General features: G+C 37.2%; 1 pseudogene; it reads left to right on the forward strand.

Annotated features, from left to right (window-relative positions):
- Nucleotides 1–11,563: 11,563 nt before the first annotated feature.
- LOC125394869 (nucleophosmin pseudogene) overlaps nucleotides 11,564–18,226 on the forward strand; it is a 39,912-nt pseudogene continuing 33,249 nt past the window's right edge.

Here is an 18,226-nt window from a genome sequence, read left to right on the forward strand (position 1 = left end):
CCTGACATTAATCCACACACCTATGACTACCTGATTTTTGACAAAGAAGCCAAAATTGTACAATGGTAAAAAGAAAGCATCTTCAACAAATAGTGTTGGCATAACTAGATGTCGACATGTAGAAGAATACTAAATCATCCCCATCTGTATCGCCATCCACCCACATTGGAGCACCGGACTGAGCCCCGCAAGGTCCAAATGAGGAGCAGAAGGAGGAAGAACATGAAAAAGGAAATCAGGACTGCGAGGGATGCTATCACCCACTGATACAAGGGGACGGATCTAATGAGAGTTTACCAAGGCCAGTTGGACTGGGACTGAACGAGGACGTGATCTAACCAGATTCTCGGAATTTGGCCGGATTCTCTGAATGTGGCTGGCCCGAAGTCTTTCTGAAAAGCCATTGACAATGACACTGTGACTTGTTTCCTCTGCATATGCTGGATTTTGGGGATCCAGTCTGTTTGGATACTTTTTGGACCTGGAGGGAGGGGGGAGGAACTTGAATTTCCCACAGGGCAGGAAACCCTGACTGCCCTAAGGGACGAAGAGGGAGGAGGAGAGGGAGTAAGGGGAGTGGGAGGGTGTTGGGAAGAGGGGTGGAAATGGAAACTTTTATAATTTAATAAAATTACTTTCAAAAAAATAAATAAATCATCCCCATGCACAAAACTCAAGTCTAAATGGATCAAAGGCCTCAACAGTAATCCATTTACATTGAAGCTGATAGAAGAAAAAGTGGAAAGTAACTTTGAAGGCAGTAGAATGGGATATCACTTTCTAAATAGAATACAGTAGCACAGACACTAAGTGGGACCTTCTGAAACTGAGAAGCTTCTGTAAGGCAAAAGAAAATGGTCAATAGGACAAAACAGCCTACAGAATGAGAAAAGATCTTTACCAAACCCACATCTGACAGAAGACTGATTTCCAAAATATAAAAAGAAATCAAGAAAAAAAAAAGACATCAAACTACCAAATACTCCAATTAAGAAATGGGATACAGATCTAAACAGAGAATTCTCAATAGTAGAACCTCAAGTAACCAGAAGATATTTAAAGAATTGCTCAACATCTTTAGCCATCAGGAAAACGCAAAGCAAAACAACCCTGAAAGATTACCTTATACCTCTCAGAATGCCTAAGATCAAAAATACTGATGGCAGCTCATTTTGGATTTTGAAGAGGACGGGGATATGAGGAACAATCCTCCACTATTGGAGGGAGTGTAAACTTGTACACCCACTCTGGAAATCAGTATGGCAATTCATCAGGAAATTGGGAATCAACCTTCCTCAAGGATCAATAATATCCCTATTGGCCATATACCCAAAAGATGCTCAATCATACCACAAGGATAATTCAGTAACTGATGAATGATGTTCTTAGCATGTTCATAGCAACATCATTCATAATAGCCAGAACCTGGAAATAACCTAGATGTCCCTCAACCAAAGAACGAATAAAGAAAATGTGATGCATTTACACAACTGAGTATTACTCAGATACACACATACACACACACACACACGCACATCAATAACATCATGAAATTTGTAGGCAAATGGATAGAACTAGAAAAAATCATCCTGAGTGAGGTAATCCAGACCCAGAAAGACAAACACAGTAGGTACTCACTTTTAAGTGGATATTACAATCCACAACCCCAGAGAAGCTACTTAAAAGAAAGGACCCTAACAGGGAAACACATGGAGGTCCCCAGGAACAGGAAATAGTTAAGAACTCTTGGGTAAACTGGGAGGGGGTAGAAGGGAGGCAGTGGGATTGAGAACATTACGGATCTGGAGATGCCTGAGTTGGGGGAAGGACAGAGAGGGAAAACAATAAAAGAGATCTTTCATTGTTTATATCATTATAGAAGAAGCCATTATGTGGGCAGGGAGAAACCTGGTGCTAGTGAAATTCCCAGAAATCCCTAGATGACCCTAGCTAAGACTCCTAGCAATAGTGGAGAGGATGCCTGAACTGACCTGACCCTATAATCAGATTAGTGACTACCCTAATTGTTATCATGGAACCTCACCCAGTAACTGATGGAAGCAGTCGCAGTTAACCACAGCCAAGCACTGGGCTGAACTCTTGAAGTTCAACTGAAGAGAGGAAGAAGGATCATATGAGTAAGGAGTGGTCAAGATCACAATGGGAAAACCACAAGGCAGCTGACCCAACCTGTTGGATTCTCAGACTCTGGATTGACAACTGGTTAGCCTGCATGGGAACTCAACCCTCTGAATGTGAGTGACAGTTGTGTTGTTTGATCTGTTTTTGGGACCCCTAATTGTAGGATCAAGACCTATTCTGGGTGCATGAACTTGCTTTTTGAAGCCCATTTTATATGGTGGGATATCTATCTCAGTCTTGATGCAACGGTCCAGCCTCAATATGGTATGCCAGACTTTGTTGATGCTCAAGGGAGTCCTTGCCTAAGGACTGGATGGGGTGGAAAATGGAAAATGGGGTGGAGGGGAGTAGAAGGAGGGGAAGGAAGGGAATTAGAAAAAAATATTTTTAAGTTAAAAAAATACATTTAGGGTTTCACTTTCCATTTCATGCCATTCTCTTACTTCCTATCTACATGTTTTTGTCTCCTGAGTGATGAGATTACAGTAGAATAGAATTCTCAGAAGAATAAAAAACAGAACCACTTTCGCTTACTTTGTAAATATGTTTGTTAAAATGTATGCAGAAAAAAACTATAAATATTCCTAAATTTATTCACTATTTTTCAATACTTATCCATAATAAGTATCTACTGATCAATTCACTCTGAAGGTAATGTAAAAATATATTCATGAAGGACAAATATAAAAAGCAAACCAGTTCTCGCTTCTGTGGCTAACATAAGAGATAATTCAATCCATATTTTTCAGGTGTCGGGAGTCTCACATTAAATCAAGGTACATTCAGGGAAAAGAAAGTTAAGTGATTAGTATGCCAGCCTCATAGCAGAGGCTGTGTCTCACTATCGAGGTCAGTGAATATCATATAGAACAATTCTGACGTAGTTCCATTGTATCAACTCTCTGTTCCTCCAACATTCAAAGCCAGGAATCCATTCCAAAGGATACGCTTTTACCCCCTATTATGGAAAGAAAACTTACTATGAATTAGCAGCTGCTAAATCTACAAGCAACACTTTAATTTTGTTCATTTCTTATTTTACTATCCTGCTTCTCTTCTTATTCCATGAGCTAAATAAAAATCACAACTTTTTTATTTGTAATTTAATTAATCTCATGGTTAGCATATGTATATTAAGTAAATAAGTTGAAATATATTTCATATATGTGCATAAGCACACATGTGTTGTTTATTATATAATAATACATTATTTTGATGTGGGATATGTATGCTAAGAATATGTTTAATTGCCATTGGTTAATAAAGAAGCTGCTTTCAACCACGGCTTAACAGAATATAGGCAGGCTCGAAAAAGATATATATACAGAGAGAGTAGGCAGAGTCAGAGAGATGCAGTGTAGCTGCTGCCAAAGGAGACAGATGCCCAGGAATTTACCAGTAAACCATGCGCCTCATGGTAAATTATAAAATAAAGGAAATGAGTTAACTTAAGATATTAGAGCTAGCTAGAAATACACTTAAGCTCTTGGTCAAGTTGTGTTTTAAATATTATGGTTTCTGTGTAATTATTTAGGGTCTGAGTAGCTGGGAACAAACAAATAGTCTCCAACTACATTATATTTTTTTTATTTTTGGGATACAGTCTCAGTATTCAGCTCTGACTGTTCTGGAACTCATGCAGACCAGGTTGTCCTCCAGGTCAGAGAGATTGAATGCTAATATAGTTTATGTATATTGTATATTTTATGCATAATGGGAAAATATATTTAATTGAGGACATTATGTCTTATCTCCTCAAAATAATCATTTATGCATAATATTAACTACATTTTGTTTACTTCTTCAGCTAATTTTGGTACTTTAAAGAAATCCTGAGACCGGTATAACGGTTCACATGTGTAATGCCAGTATTCAGAATACTGAGGCAGGAAAATTGCCCTGAGTTTGAAGCCAGTATAAGTTACAGAATAAGTTCCAGGCAAGCCTGTGATACAAATGTGAGACCCTATTTCAATAATGTAAATTCATTAATCAATTAATCACATAAACAAGCAGTCTGATTCTGTAGCAGGAGGCTGACTGAACTCTTTATCTGCTACCTGCTGTAATGCAGCTTCCCCGTTCACATCTCAGTCAGGATTTTACAAAACGTTCATTTTGAGATGATTGGGCTTTGTATACATTAGCATATAAAAGTTATAAAAATATTTCAAATATTCCAAATATAGCTTTAAATTTGATTTTAAAGGAAAGTTTTGTCACACATTTAAATGCTTGAGAATAAGGCATCTAATAAAGAGCCTGGTCTACTACTCACTCTGACAATATCACTGAAAATGGCTATAAAAATCTGACAGAAACACTGAAAGATTACTTCGTGGGGGATGTTGAATCCATTTTGTTTCTAAACTGACCCTGAAGATGTGTCAAAACATTTGTAATATCCACAATAAAGAGTCAATGCCGTGACTTCCTAGGCTTGAAATGAAACACTCAGCATAAAAACAAATGTAGAGTAACCCCTATCTGTTTTACCTTCGATATTCCTAATAATAGTCACTTCTACATTTTCATAATAGCTAAATATTATTTTATAATAGCTAAAATATGCAGGAATCATTTGTAATATTAAGAGCTGCTCAGAGAAGAGGCATGAGCCTTTCTCTTGGTCATGAAATAAGGGAAGACATGACAGCTAAGTAGTTTAAGATTTAAAAAATCCACCTCAAACCTTGTACTAGTCATCCAGTCCCTTCAGCATGAGCAAACTGTGCATTAATTTCACACATTGGCAAGGATATGTGGTTTGTTAATTTCTTTTCCTTTTATATTACAATATGACATCTTTTCTTCTTTCCACTCCCTCTCTCCGAATCCTCCCATACAGTCCTTCTTACTCTCTTTTAAATTAATGGCCTCTCTTACTTTGTAATTGTTTCTATATGCGTCTATTTATATATGCATATATTCCCAAACATATATTCCCAAACATAATCCACTAAGTCTTAGCAATGCTACTTGCATACACAACCTCAGGGCTAAACGTTAGGTTTGGGACAACCAGTTGGTGTGCTCTTCCATGGAGAAGGGTGTAAGAACAGGTTGTGACAGAAGAAGATCAACAATGTGTTCATTATTTGTACTAAGATGAAAACCAATAGCTGATTTAAAAAAATGAAGATTCTACAGCTCACATTTCCTGTGTCTCTCACCTTTTGTAAGAAGCAATTGTTCTAGCTTGGCTGTTGCTATTTTTCCTAAGAGACTGATCCTGTCTATTTGTTCGATTTGTTGACTGTATTTATCTTCAGTCCAGTTTTTTTACACATTAATTATTAGTAAAGCTATACTTTAATCTTTCTTGTAAATCCATGTTAGGAAACAGAGCCTTGTGGTTCAGTGTTACAAATGCATAAATAGTTAGGCTCTAGTGAGAATAGAGTATTTCCTATCAGTTATACTCATTCTATTCTACTGGAGCTTTTAATACACATCAGTCAAAAAGTTTGTTTCTTTGTCAAGATGACACTTCACTTACAGGCACTTATATATTTGAGAGTGTTTTGAAGACGTTGGAGACTGTCTCCTTGCGATATTTCAGCGTTTAAGCGTCTGCCCTGCCTCACTGAGCTCACATAAGATATATCTGAAAGCTTTAGTACAAATTTACTTCGAATAAAGTCTTCAATTCATTTTCATGGCACCAAAAAGACAGCTTTAATAACTGCAATGACAAATAAACTGGAAATCATTCCAGGCCTTTTCACTTAACTGACAAGTAGAACACTCCCATAATGAGCCGCAGGTTTTACGTTTTCTCTTTGACCATAATAGCTTCATTTAAGAGCGTCAGACCCTGACACTTCATCATTTATCTACATTATTTCTCATCTTCTTTCAAATAAATTATGGAATACTAGACTGAGCACATAAAAACAAAGTGACTTGTTATCAGTAAACAGCAAGATAAATTGTCCAGAAGTTCCTCATTTAGTTCCTTTTAAATTTAAGGGCAAGTTATTGGGTGCACCTTTTTTTTAACTTCCAGTGTTTGCATTTTTACAGCCATCTTATTTTTCTTTGCCACTGGCCTCTGTGCACTCATTCAGAGCCTGCTGTGGAAGGCAGAACGTAATCCCATTATCCCAAGGTTGGCCGAGAAAGCACACAGAGGCAGAAGGGGAGAAAATCAAATAAACAACTGGGGGAGAGACTTCTCCACATCTGTAAGATCTCCTATCCATAATACATCTTGTCATACTAGAAAATGTGACACTTCCAATGTAATAAACACTGCAAGTGCGAGTTCTCCAGACGTTAGAAATATAGCCCTTATTTTAGTGATTGGGCGAGTGCCATCTCGTCTCAGGTTTTTACAACCGTAAGGAACTGGAGGAAATCAAATATAATCCCTATCAGTTTCTTAGGGAAATCCTCACCTCCCTTCTTTCCTACCTATGGGCTTAGTACGGACTTCCAAAGACATAAATGCCCATGGCAGATTAAGATAAACACACCTGAATATTAAAGAACTTCACTGAAGCACATGTGGATGCATACGTGGTGACACATGTGGAAGAAATAACTCCAGGCTATGTTCATCAGTAAGGGTGCCAAGTACAAGTACTTTTGATTACTGATTACCTGACCTTTCAGTTCTAGGTGTGAATTAACACTCAGGATGTATACAGTTGTTTTATATTGTTTTCTGTACTGTCTCAATGTGTTTGGTTATAAGATCATCTAAATTTAATTAAACATTCTATACAAATTTGTTCACAGGTAAATGAATGATGTATACAGACACGATACCTTATAGAAAATCCTGATATGAGAAGTGAGCAAAATGATGCACACCTCATTTGACTTCAGAGATCTCCCGGAAGTGTTTACTCATCTAATTTGGGGGTACTGTGTAAGTCTGAGAATCCAAAGTTTGGAGGTGAAAAATATTAGAGTGCTAGTAACTTTAAATGGTTTAATATTTACCCACTAAGGAACTTCCCAGAAGCAATTTTGTTTTACAGAAGTGGAGAAGCTGCTTTAAATGATAGTGGCTGAGTTAGTGGACAAATTATCTAATGGAGGTTCCTAGTATTATTGTCCTTTTGCCAAGTACACAACCTAGAAAGAGAATAATTCTTAAAGGTAGTGTAAACTCACACAGAGAAAATTAAAAGGGAAGAAATATATACTGAAGACTACATGCTGCAAACATGATGTATATGTTAAAAATACTATAGTAAATGTGTCTAAATGAGCACAGGTGACTATTGTATATCTGTAAGGAAGGAAAAATAGATCATAACACTGATGACAGGTGGGCATTCTGAGTAGGAAAACATCGGTTAAAAATAGATATCAACTCATGCTTCCAATAGATACATCTTAAGAACAAGTCAGAGAAATGGAAATTAAAGACTTCATTCTTAGTCGTGACACAGGAACAAAAATGGATAAAGGAGAATTGATGCAGGTGGTGGTGGCACACACCTTTAATCCCAGCACTTGGGAGGCAGAGGCAGGCAGATCTCAGTGAGTTCAAGGCCAGTCTGGTCTCCAAAGTGAGTTCCAGCACAATCAGGAATGTTACACAGAGAAACCCCTTTTCAAAAACAAACAAACAAACAAAAAACAAAACAAGAATTCAATTCATAATTCATACTTTCAAACTTCAAAAAAGTATAAGTGAGAGAGTCATGAGCATAATTTAATGAGTTGGTGATATAGCTTTTCAGAGACAGAAACATTTATAAGAATACAAGAAAAAAAATGGTAAACCAAACAGGATAGATAATGAAAAACAAAACCAATAACTAAGGTCTCTGGGCTACCCTGTCTCTGTCTCAGGCACCTGACCATCCAGGAAGTTTAGGACACGGGTACCCTCTTGTGATCTGCACCTCGAGTTAAACTAAATATTGCTTGGCTATTCCCTCAAATTCTTTGCCACCACTGCCCCAGCATGCCTTGCAGGCAGTACAGATTGTAGGTCTACATGGTACGATACTAGGCCTTCTATATACATGTGACAGTTTTGCAGTTTGGTCTATTTGTTGAATGGGAGCAGGGGTTGTCTCTAATGCTTTGGCTGTCTCTTGAGATCCAATTCCTCACACTTCGTTGCCTAGCCCATTCTCAATAGAAGGGAGGGTGCTTAGTCTTACAGCAACTTGATACACCATGTTTTACAGATAACCTTGGGAGGCTTGCCCATTTCTGAACAGAAACAGAGAAGGAGTGGTTTAAGGGGGTGGTTGGAGGGGAAGTGGGGTAAGGAATTGGAGGAGAGAAGGAGTGGAAACTGTGGCCTGGATGAAAAAGAAACAAACAAATAATAAAGAAAAGATAAAGAAAGAAAATGACAGCTCACCCTTGCAAGGATATAGCAAAACTGGACCACTTATTCATTACTTGTAAGAATGCAAACGTGTACAGCCACTATGAAAACCAGTGTGACATTTACTCAGGAAGCTGGGAATTGATCAACTTCAAAGTCAATCTATAAATATCTCTGGTGTGTACCCAAAGGACTCCATATCCTACGACAGATAAACCATCCATGTTCGTTGTTGCTCTGTTTACCATAGCCGGAAATTGGAAACAGCGTAGATATCCTTCAACTGATAAATAGATAAAGAAAACATGTTATACATAATGGGGTATTTTTCGTCTATTAAAGAAGGAAATTATTAAATTTACATGTAAATGCATGGAGCTAGAAAAAAAAATCATCCCGAGTTAGACAACCCAGACCCAAAAGACAAATATTACATACTTTCCCCCATATGTGGATTTTAAGCCTTCAACATATGCTACACTCAGTATAACCAGAGAGTCTCCACCAAGTAAGGGACTGTTTTGAGAGGATCACTCAAGTAAAAGGAAATAGAATATATATAGTTATAGAGAGGCAGTGGGAGGGTTCAATGGGAAGGGCAAAGGAAGAAAGAAGTTTGAGTGGGAGTATGGAGATAGACAATTTACCAAAAACCATTAGTAAAATCACACAAAACATAGTACTGTCGAAGCTTCTAAATATATAAATGAAATAAATGCAAATGGATTATTTAAATAAGAAGGAAGACAATATTCCTAGTACACATCTTTTGCTACCCCATAAAACCTCCTGTTATGCCTAGTTTAGTCAATGACTGAGGGACCCCATTGAAAACTATAAATATCTGAGACATAAGTGAGCTCATAGATTCTTCTGTGGCTATCTCAATTTTACACATTGATTATGTTTATGAACATATGGGTCTTATTTCGATTTTCATTGTCTTGTAGTTTACTATAAATTTATTCAGTGATTTCTTTGGAAAGTATAACACATGGACAGTTTGTCTTACATCAAATCTTTTCATTATTTCCTTGCTTTATTTCGCTTTAATAATGTCCACGAGTTGCTACCAACCATGGGTAAAATTAAGAGTCAGTCCAAAACCACAGTACTCGTGGAATCTGTTCAGAAGTCCTGTTAGATTGTCAGATCTATTCCCTAAGCCACGTGCTGTCAGAAACCATATTCAATACCTTACCTTTCACCAACAACACTTGGTGTCAAACTAGAAGTCCAGCACCTTCACTGCATGGAGTTTACCCAGTCCTCAAGGCCTTGTTATTCCAGGACAGCCAGCAGAATCTGGTAATCTCACTACAAACATCTAAGACTACAAAACTTAGATACAAAGGCTTAGAGGTTGCATTATTCCTAGCTAGTAGATACCATATTTAACATGATATTCACATACCAACATAGAGTAGCTCCAAGACAGTACACTATAAAGTCATAACTGCTTCATAACTGACAAATAGCATTTAAGGATCCAAACAACCACTCATTGAGGAAAAGACCAGACACATATACATAACGCCCAAAGGAAATAAACAGCAACAGTAAAAACCACTTCCAGTGACCTGACTACAAATACGTAGATTCCGTGACAAAATCACAAACAGCATAGATAAACAACACAATATTTCTCTTCCAGATATTAGCTCTCGTATTATATTCTTCCCTGAGAAGATCGGGGAATATAACTAATCCTCAGTACAGTGGGTCCAAATCAGCAATCATTAATAAGTTAAAGGTATTTGAAAAGTAAATGAGCAGATACCTGAATGAGGACTATGAGAAGACAAATAACTAAATAATATAATGAAGGCAGTTAAAATATGAAAATTAGTTTTAGGTGAAATCTCTGAAGAAAAATCAGAATAAAATAAAACTTGACATGAAACGTTAAGGAGTCAAATGAAAAACTCAGACCCAAACCATAAAATTTCACAAAGAGAAAGAATCAAGTAAAAAAGAAAATTATTCAGTTTGAGCAAAGTATGGATGAAATGAAGCACCTAGTCAAAGAAAATGAGAAATCTAAAATTTACAACTGAACGGAATATTAAGAAACTTTGAAATACTATATAAAAACCATTCTTATGTTTGGTAGTTACAGGAGGAGAAGAAACTCAAACCAAAAGCTCACTAAATTGCTGAGAGCTAATGTGGGAGTATACAGTAAGTGACAACTAGTGTTCAACAGGCCAACCCACCAATAGGGTGATTCTCTGATGGGAGCAGCAACTGAAAAGGCTTTAGGGTCACTGGATGTAGAGAAACTGTCTCTGTATGTAATTTCTCTCATGCCTTACTTCATTTCTTCCCTAAGACCTGCATTGCTCCCCTAATAATAGCTTTGGGTGTATTCCCAGGGCTTGTGTGTTTATCTCATGTATATATTCCATTTATTGAGCACATATACAGCTGTGGGTAGTTAGGAGGGTAGTTGCGGCTTAACTGTATAATTCTGATGGGTAGAAGCAACAATAGGATGTTTTTCATTATTCAGACTGACGTAAGCAAGTAGTAGTTTTCTCAGTCCCAAACACAGCTAATTGTAGACTTAAGAACAAATTCAAAGCATACTACTGGTCCCTGGAGATGAATATTTGACTGCCTGGAGAGACAAATACACAAGGTCATATTCCCACTTTATTGCTGATTCAAGGACAGGCTAGACGCAACTTTACTAGACATAACTTTCTCAGTAAGCTTTTGTTTTCTTTTATGCACATAGACCCATCCCCAGTTTATGTTAAAGGCTCAAGGCTCAACGAACTATTTACTTTCTGTCTGAGAACCCTCACCAATTTAGAGTTATGTGCATGTCCAGGCATTGTTCACTGGCCCATCAATGTGACATCATTAGCCAACGAGAAATTTTGTGACTTATCATGTGTTATGAGACTGTTGGGCCCTGAAAATCTGGCATATAATTGTCCGGAGTTTGACTGTGAGAAGAACATCAGTGAAGAAGAGGCAGCTGTTTTGAGCTCTATAGAGATGCTGGTAAAAGAGCTGTGCCGAATGTGAGGGAAGTGTGTGTGTGTGTGTGTGTGTGTGCGTGTGCATGTGCACTGAGTGAGAAATGAAGAAACATGAGAAAAGTGTGAGAGAATGAGTGCAAGAGTGAACAAGTGAGTGGATGATGTAGAAGAGAGAGAGAGAGATAGAGAGAGAGAGAGAGCTGTGTGAAAGTGCTGTGGCCATGGAAAGTAACTGTGTAAAGTGCTGTATGAGAGGGCTATGTACATGAGATGTAAGCTGTGAGTGTGTGGAGATCTGATATCTGTAACTATGGAAGCAAGGGAAGTGAAGCTGTATAGAAAAGAGATGTAGAAAAAATATATGTAAAAGAAAGGTGTGCAGACTTGTGAAAATAAGTGTAACTATGCATAGAGATGAATGGCCATTTAGGATAGAGATATATGTATACAAGAAGAGATATGTAACTGCATGTAAAGGATGTAGCTATGTGTAGATAGAGCATTTTAGGATGAAGTAAAACAGAAAGCTACCATCAAAAACACGTGTTTTCTCAGATAGAAAAAGTCTAACACCCAGATAGCTAACAATTTTTCTTAAGCATTTGCAGCTTTCATGGATTTTTTTTCTGCATATCCTGGTGCTGACTGAAGGCTGGCTTCCCTACTTAGTGATACAAAATATTTTCAACATAATCATAGAAGAAAAGTCTCAAAATCTAAGTAAATGTATACTTGTTAATGTTCAAGATGCATGCAGCACAGTAAATATGTAGAACTAGTAAAGAAACTCTCAAACTTCATAATAATCAAAACAACTAAACGTAATGAAAAGCAGATGTTGGAAGTGAAGGGAGAGAATCATCAAGTCACAAAGGCAGACCCATCACAATAAAACCTGATCCCTCGTGGAAACCTTGAAATACAGCAGTGCCTGGATTGATATTCCATAAATCTTATGACACCGTTGGTGTCAGTCCAAATTAATGTTGATTGAAGGAGGAAGAAAAGAATTCCATGATAAAAACGAATTAAAGAACTTTTTTGTCTCAAACTCAGTTGTACAGAAGATAGTGGAAGGAATACTTTGGTGTGAAGAGAATATTAACACACTAAAGAATGTGTGTGAAATATATAATTCCAGAGTGGTTAACTAATAAAGATGTAAGAAGACAACATCTCTTCCAGGCATACAAAAAGTACAGAAATTAATAAACATAATTCCACAATAACTCTTGGTATGACTAGTCTCATACCTCCCCAGAAAAGGGCACAGACTAACAAAATGGATAAGAAAACAGGATCAGTTTTTCTTTTACCTCTATGAAATGTACCTTACCATCCATAATAGATAATCCCTTTGCATAAAAGGCTAAAAACAACATAGTTGAAGAAAATGGAACTAAGAAACAAACAGATACAATTATTGTAATATCCCACAAAACAGATTTCAAATCCAAACAGAAGAGCTAGTGGTTTTTATTTCATACTCATTGAGAAAAAGGCATGTTAGAGCATATGAAGCATATGACAGCTCTAAACTTTCATCGAACACATGGCTCCCAAAACCATCAGAGAAACAGTATGACCGAAATGCAAATTTTCAAGACAAAAGCTATGTAGAAACATTAATAATTAAGATAATTTTGCAATCCCACCAAAACACCAAATAACACAACATCTTCTTTAGAAGGCTATAAAATTTTAAAATAATTTTTAAAATAATATCGTGCATAATGATGCAAACACAGATATCAAGTTGGATATAAACAATAACATAAGACAAAATATATTGGTAACTTTTCAATTACCGTAAAAATACAAACTTAGAGAAAGCAGGTTTATTTCATATTACAACTTGTAGTTCATCAACCTGGGAAGTCAAGAGAAGAGCTTAAGAAAAGAATGTGGAGACAGAAACTAATATATAGGCTATAGAAGAATATTTCGTAATGGCTTGATTCTCATGGTTCTTCATCCTGCTGTCTTAAAGAATTCAGAAACACCAGCCCATGCACGACTCTTCCCACAGATAACTGCATGTTCCAACACCATTAATTAAGAAAATGCACAACAGACTTGCCCACAGATCAATCTAGTGGGGTCATTTTCTCAATTGAGGTTTCATTTAGAAAATGACTTTGTGTCAAGTTGTCCTCAAACTAACAAGTACAAATAGAAACTACACAAACTACAAAAGCTAAAAATGAAAAATACATTAACAAGAATTTCATGAATGGTAAAATAAAAAATAATAACTTTAAAATACAAGGAATCCAATGAAAATGCAAATATAGTATACCAAGGATCTATGATTTAAAATGAATGTATTCTTCAGAGAAAAGTTTATCTATAAAAGTTTATATAGCATTAAGTAGCTACATAAAATCCTGGAAAGATTTCCTATTAATACCTTAGTGTTGCATGTGAAATTATTAGAAAATAAAACACTCAAAAGGAGTAGATGGTAAGAGATAATGAAACTAGTCTCAATTTCATGAGCTAGAAATTTATAAATAATTTTTTGAACGAGTGAAACGAAGAGTTGGTTCTATGAAAAATGATCAAAACTGACAAACTTTTAGCCAAATTATCAAAATAAAGAGAAAGGCCTCGAGTTAATAAAAAAATCAGACACATTACATATACACAGACACATATACACATTAGAGTTTTACTCCGTGGTAAAAAAAAAAAAAAAAAAAAAAAAACAATGACATCTTGAATTTTGCATGCAAATGGATCTAAATAGAAAACGCTTTACTGAGTGAGGTAACCCAGATCCAAAAAAGAGGAATATGGTATGTACTCATTCATAAGTGGATTCTAGCCATAATTAAAGGTCTTTGAGCCTATAATTCGTGATCCTAGAGAAGCTAAACAAGAAAGTGAACCTGAAGAAAATCATATAGTTATCCTCCTGTACATTGGAAGTAGACAAGATTGCCAGGCAAACTTGGGTGCACGGGGGGTGGGGAGGTGGAAGTAAGAGGAGATGGTTAGAGAGAAGGGAGAAGCAGAGGATTGGGGATAGCTTGGGGGAATGGGATGGGGGAGGGAGGAAGGATGGATATGGGAGCAGGGAAGTAGATATCTCAACTGAGGGAGCCATTTTAGGGTTTGCAAGAGACTTGATTCTAGAGGGGTTCCCAGGTCCAAGAAGAGGTCCCCAGATTGTTCCCTGGGCAGCAGAGGAGAGGTTGCCTGAACTGGCCTTGGCCCATAACCATACTGATGAATATTTTGCATATCACCATAGAACCTTCATTTGGCGATGGATGGAGATAGAGACAGAGACCCACATTGGAACACTGGACTTAACTCCCTAGGTCCAAATGAGAAGCAGAAGGAGGGAGAACGTGAGCAAGGCAGGCAGGATCAGAGAACTTTCATCCGACAATGGATGGAGATGGAGACAGAGACCCACATTGGAGCACTTGACTGAGCCCCCAAGGTCCAAATGAGGAGCACAAGGAGGGAGAACATGAACAAGAAAGTCAGGACCGCGAGGGGTGCGTTCACTCACTGATACAAGGGGACTGATCTAATGAGAGCTCACCAAGGCCAGCTGGACTGGGACTGAATGAGCATGTGATCACTACGGATTCTCTGAATGTGGCTGAAATGGGGGCAGACTGAGAAGCCATTGACAATGACACTGGGTCTTGTTTCTTCTGCATGTACTGGCTTTTTGGGATTCTAGTCTGTTTGGATGCTCACCTTCCCAAACCTGGAGGGAGGGGGGAGGAACTTGAGCTTCCCACAGGGCAGGAAACCCTGACTGCTCTTAGGACTGGAGAGGGAGGTGGAGAGGGAGGTGGAGAGGGAGTGGGGGGAGCGGGAGGGTATTGGGAGGAGGGGAGGAAGTGGAAATTTTTATAAATAAATAAATAAGTAAATTTAAATACATATTTTTATATAAAATATAAATATAATTTAATTATATTATATTTAATTAATAATTAAATATTATATTTATTTAATTATATTATAATTAATTAATTATAATTAAAATATAATTATAAAATATATATATAGGTTTCATTCATAGAACAGAGAGAAGAATGTTAGTAGCCAAGAGCTTGGAAAGGGAAAGATGTTGAGAGCATAGCAGGAAGGTCCTTGTGCCCACAGATCTCCAGAGAAACCAAGAATGTTTCTTGACACAGGCTTGACAATCCAAAGGGAAAGATGAAAAACCTGTTTTTCCATCCAGAAAGCTGAGACTTGGAAATGATTGACAGCCCAGGATCTGTGTTATCTTTTGGTCCAGGCCATATCAAGCTCTTTCAACCAAGACCAGAGGTGGCTAGTTATCTAAATGACCCTGATAGCCAGAGGCTCCCCACGAGCTCCGACAACCAATACCAGAGGTGACTAACAGCCCAAATGACATCTGGTGTACGACCAGACCAGGACAGACCCTTAGGTCTTTAAGCTAGTGTAGGTAGCCTATACCTAGACCCCTTCTTGGAGGGGAGGACATTACTCTGAGTTGAGTTTCAATGTATTTATGTTTTACGTGCACTGGGGAATGTATTACACCAGGAACTTTTTTTTTCAAATTGTACTGATTGTACATAAAGACATTGGTAATAAACCATCTGTAGTTGGCAAAAAAAAATCAGACACAAAAAGAGAGTCATTATGGCAGATATTGAGGAAAGTCAAGAAACATAAAGTTTCTTTGAGAGTCTATATCACTCTACTGGGAGATCGAAAGGAAGTAGATAAATTTTTAGATACACATGACCTATCAAAATTGTAATAAGAGAATAAGCAACAGCGAAAACCAGTGAGAAAGAATGAGTAATTTAAAAATCTTCCAACTAAAAATCTTCAGAGCTAATTTTTTTCAGTGAAGAATTCTGCAAGACCTTCAAAGAAGAATCACCACTGATAATCAAATTATTTCATAAAAAGAAAAAAAAACACATCTAAACATTTTTTATGAATCAAGTATTAGCCTGATACTAAAACCAGACAAAGAACTATGAAAACGAAAATCGTCAACCAATCACTAATGACAATGGAAGCAAAATTTCTCGGTAACATATTTACAAACCTCAAATAACATATAATATTATTTGTTGACTGAGGTTTCTGTCCTGTCCAGTCTCACAACTGTTCAGCACAAAAGAAACACACAGAAGTCTACAGTAATTATAAACTGGTTGGCCTATTACCTCAGGATTCTTATAACTTTTATAACTTATATTAGCCCATAATTCTTGTCTGTGCTAGCCATGTGGCTTGGTACCTTTAATCAGCGAGGCATTCTCATCTTGTATTCTCTGTGTCTGGGTGACTATTGCAGACTGACCTTTCCTCTTCCCTGAATTCTCCTGTTCTTCTCACCCCACCTCTACTTCCTGCCTGGTTCCTGATCCATCAGCATTTTAACGAAAATAATAGAAGTGACAGGATAAAAGACCATTGTCCCACAGCAATTATTCAGATCCTATAGATGCATGGATGGCTCAACATACATAAATCAATAAATGGAATTCATCACACAATCTGATTATAAAACATAAACTAACTCCTCCCTGAGGACGTGCATATAGGGGAGCTGACTCCACCACTGTGTCTTGAGGCAGATGGTACCAGCGGCTCAATCTAACCTGCCTGGATAACACACAGTTCCACAACTCGGTCTTGGAAAGACCCACCCTAGCATTGGCCCCATCTAGATCTCCATCTGGAGCTCATGAAGGGACTGATCTTGTAGAAAGACACTCGTAAGATCTCTGAGACACAGCATACCCCAGAAGAGCTCAGGTGAGAACCCAGTGAGGATCATGTACCAAAAACCAGAAATATGAAACAGAACTAGGGACTCATCACAATGAACAGTTTTCCTTCAAGCTTAAGAGACAAAGGAGTATACTATATGACATTCTGAAGCCTCCATGCTGTCAGGATGGATGAAAAGGTGATGGGGAATCAGGGGAGATGGTAAAACAGATGTTTTGCTGTTTTGGGTGTGTCTTTTTTTGTTGTTGTTCTGTTTTGGTTCATTGGGGTTTTTGTTATTCTTGCATTTTGGTTGTTTGCTTACTTTGTTTTGTTCTGTGGGAGATGCAATGGGGATAAGGGGGATATGGAGGAACTGGGAGGTGAACAAAATTTGGATGCATGATGTTAAATCCCTAAAGATTCATTATAAACTTAAAAACAACAGAAACTACATAGCTTCTTATTAGTTGTAAAAATGCCTTTGGCAAAATTCAATATTTCTCTTTGATAATATTCCTGGAGAATATAGGATTGTTGGAGATACATCTCAACCTATTAAAGGCAATACACAATGAGTCTGTAGCCAATATTAGGTTAAACCAAGAAAAATTAAAACTATTTTCACTAATATGTGGAACAAGACAAGGATACCCATTCTGTCATTTCCTATTCAGTATAGAGCCTGGAATTTTAACTAAAGCAATAAGACCATTAATGGAGATAAAAGAAGCACAAATGGGAAAAGAAGTCAAGTTATCCTTATTTGCAAATGATATGGTTCTATTCATTTAAGAACTTAATCAGTTAGAACAAGAAAACTCCTACAGCAGAGGAATATATTCAGTCAATTAGCAGAATACAGAATTGACACATAAAAATTAGTAGACTTCCTTTTCATACAAATAATAAACATACCCCCAAAAAATCAGGCAAATAATTCCATTCTCTGTTAACATAGATTTAATTTCTTTGATAAGTCTAACTGAGGTAGTAAAATAATTACACAATTAGGATTTTAAGACATTGAAGAAGACCAGAAGATGTAAACGCCTTCTGT

This window comes from Myodes glareolus, chromosome 21 (genome assembly GCF_982192425.1).
Source record: "Myodes glareolus chromosome 21, mMyoGla1.1, whole genome shotgun sequence".
Lineage (NCBI taxonomy): Eukaryota > Metazoa > Chordata > Mammalia > Rodentia > Cricetidae > Myodes > Myodes glareolus.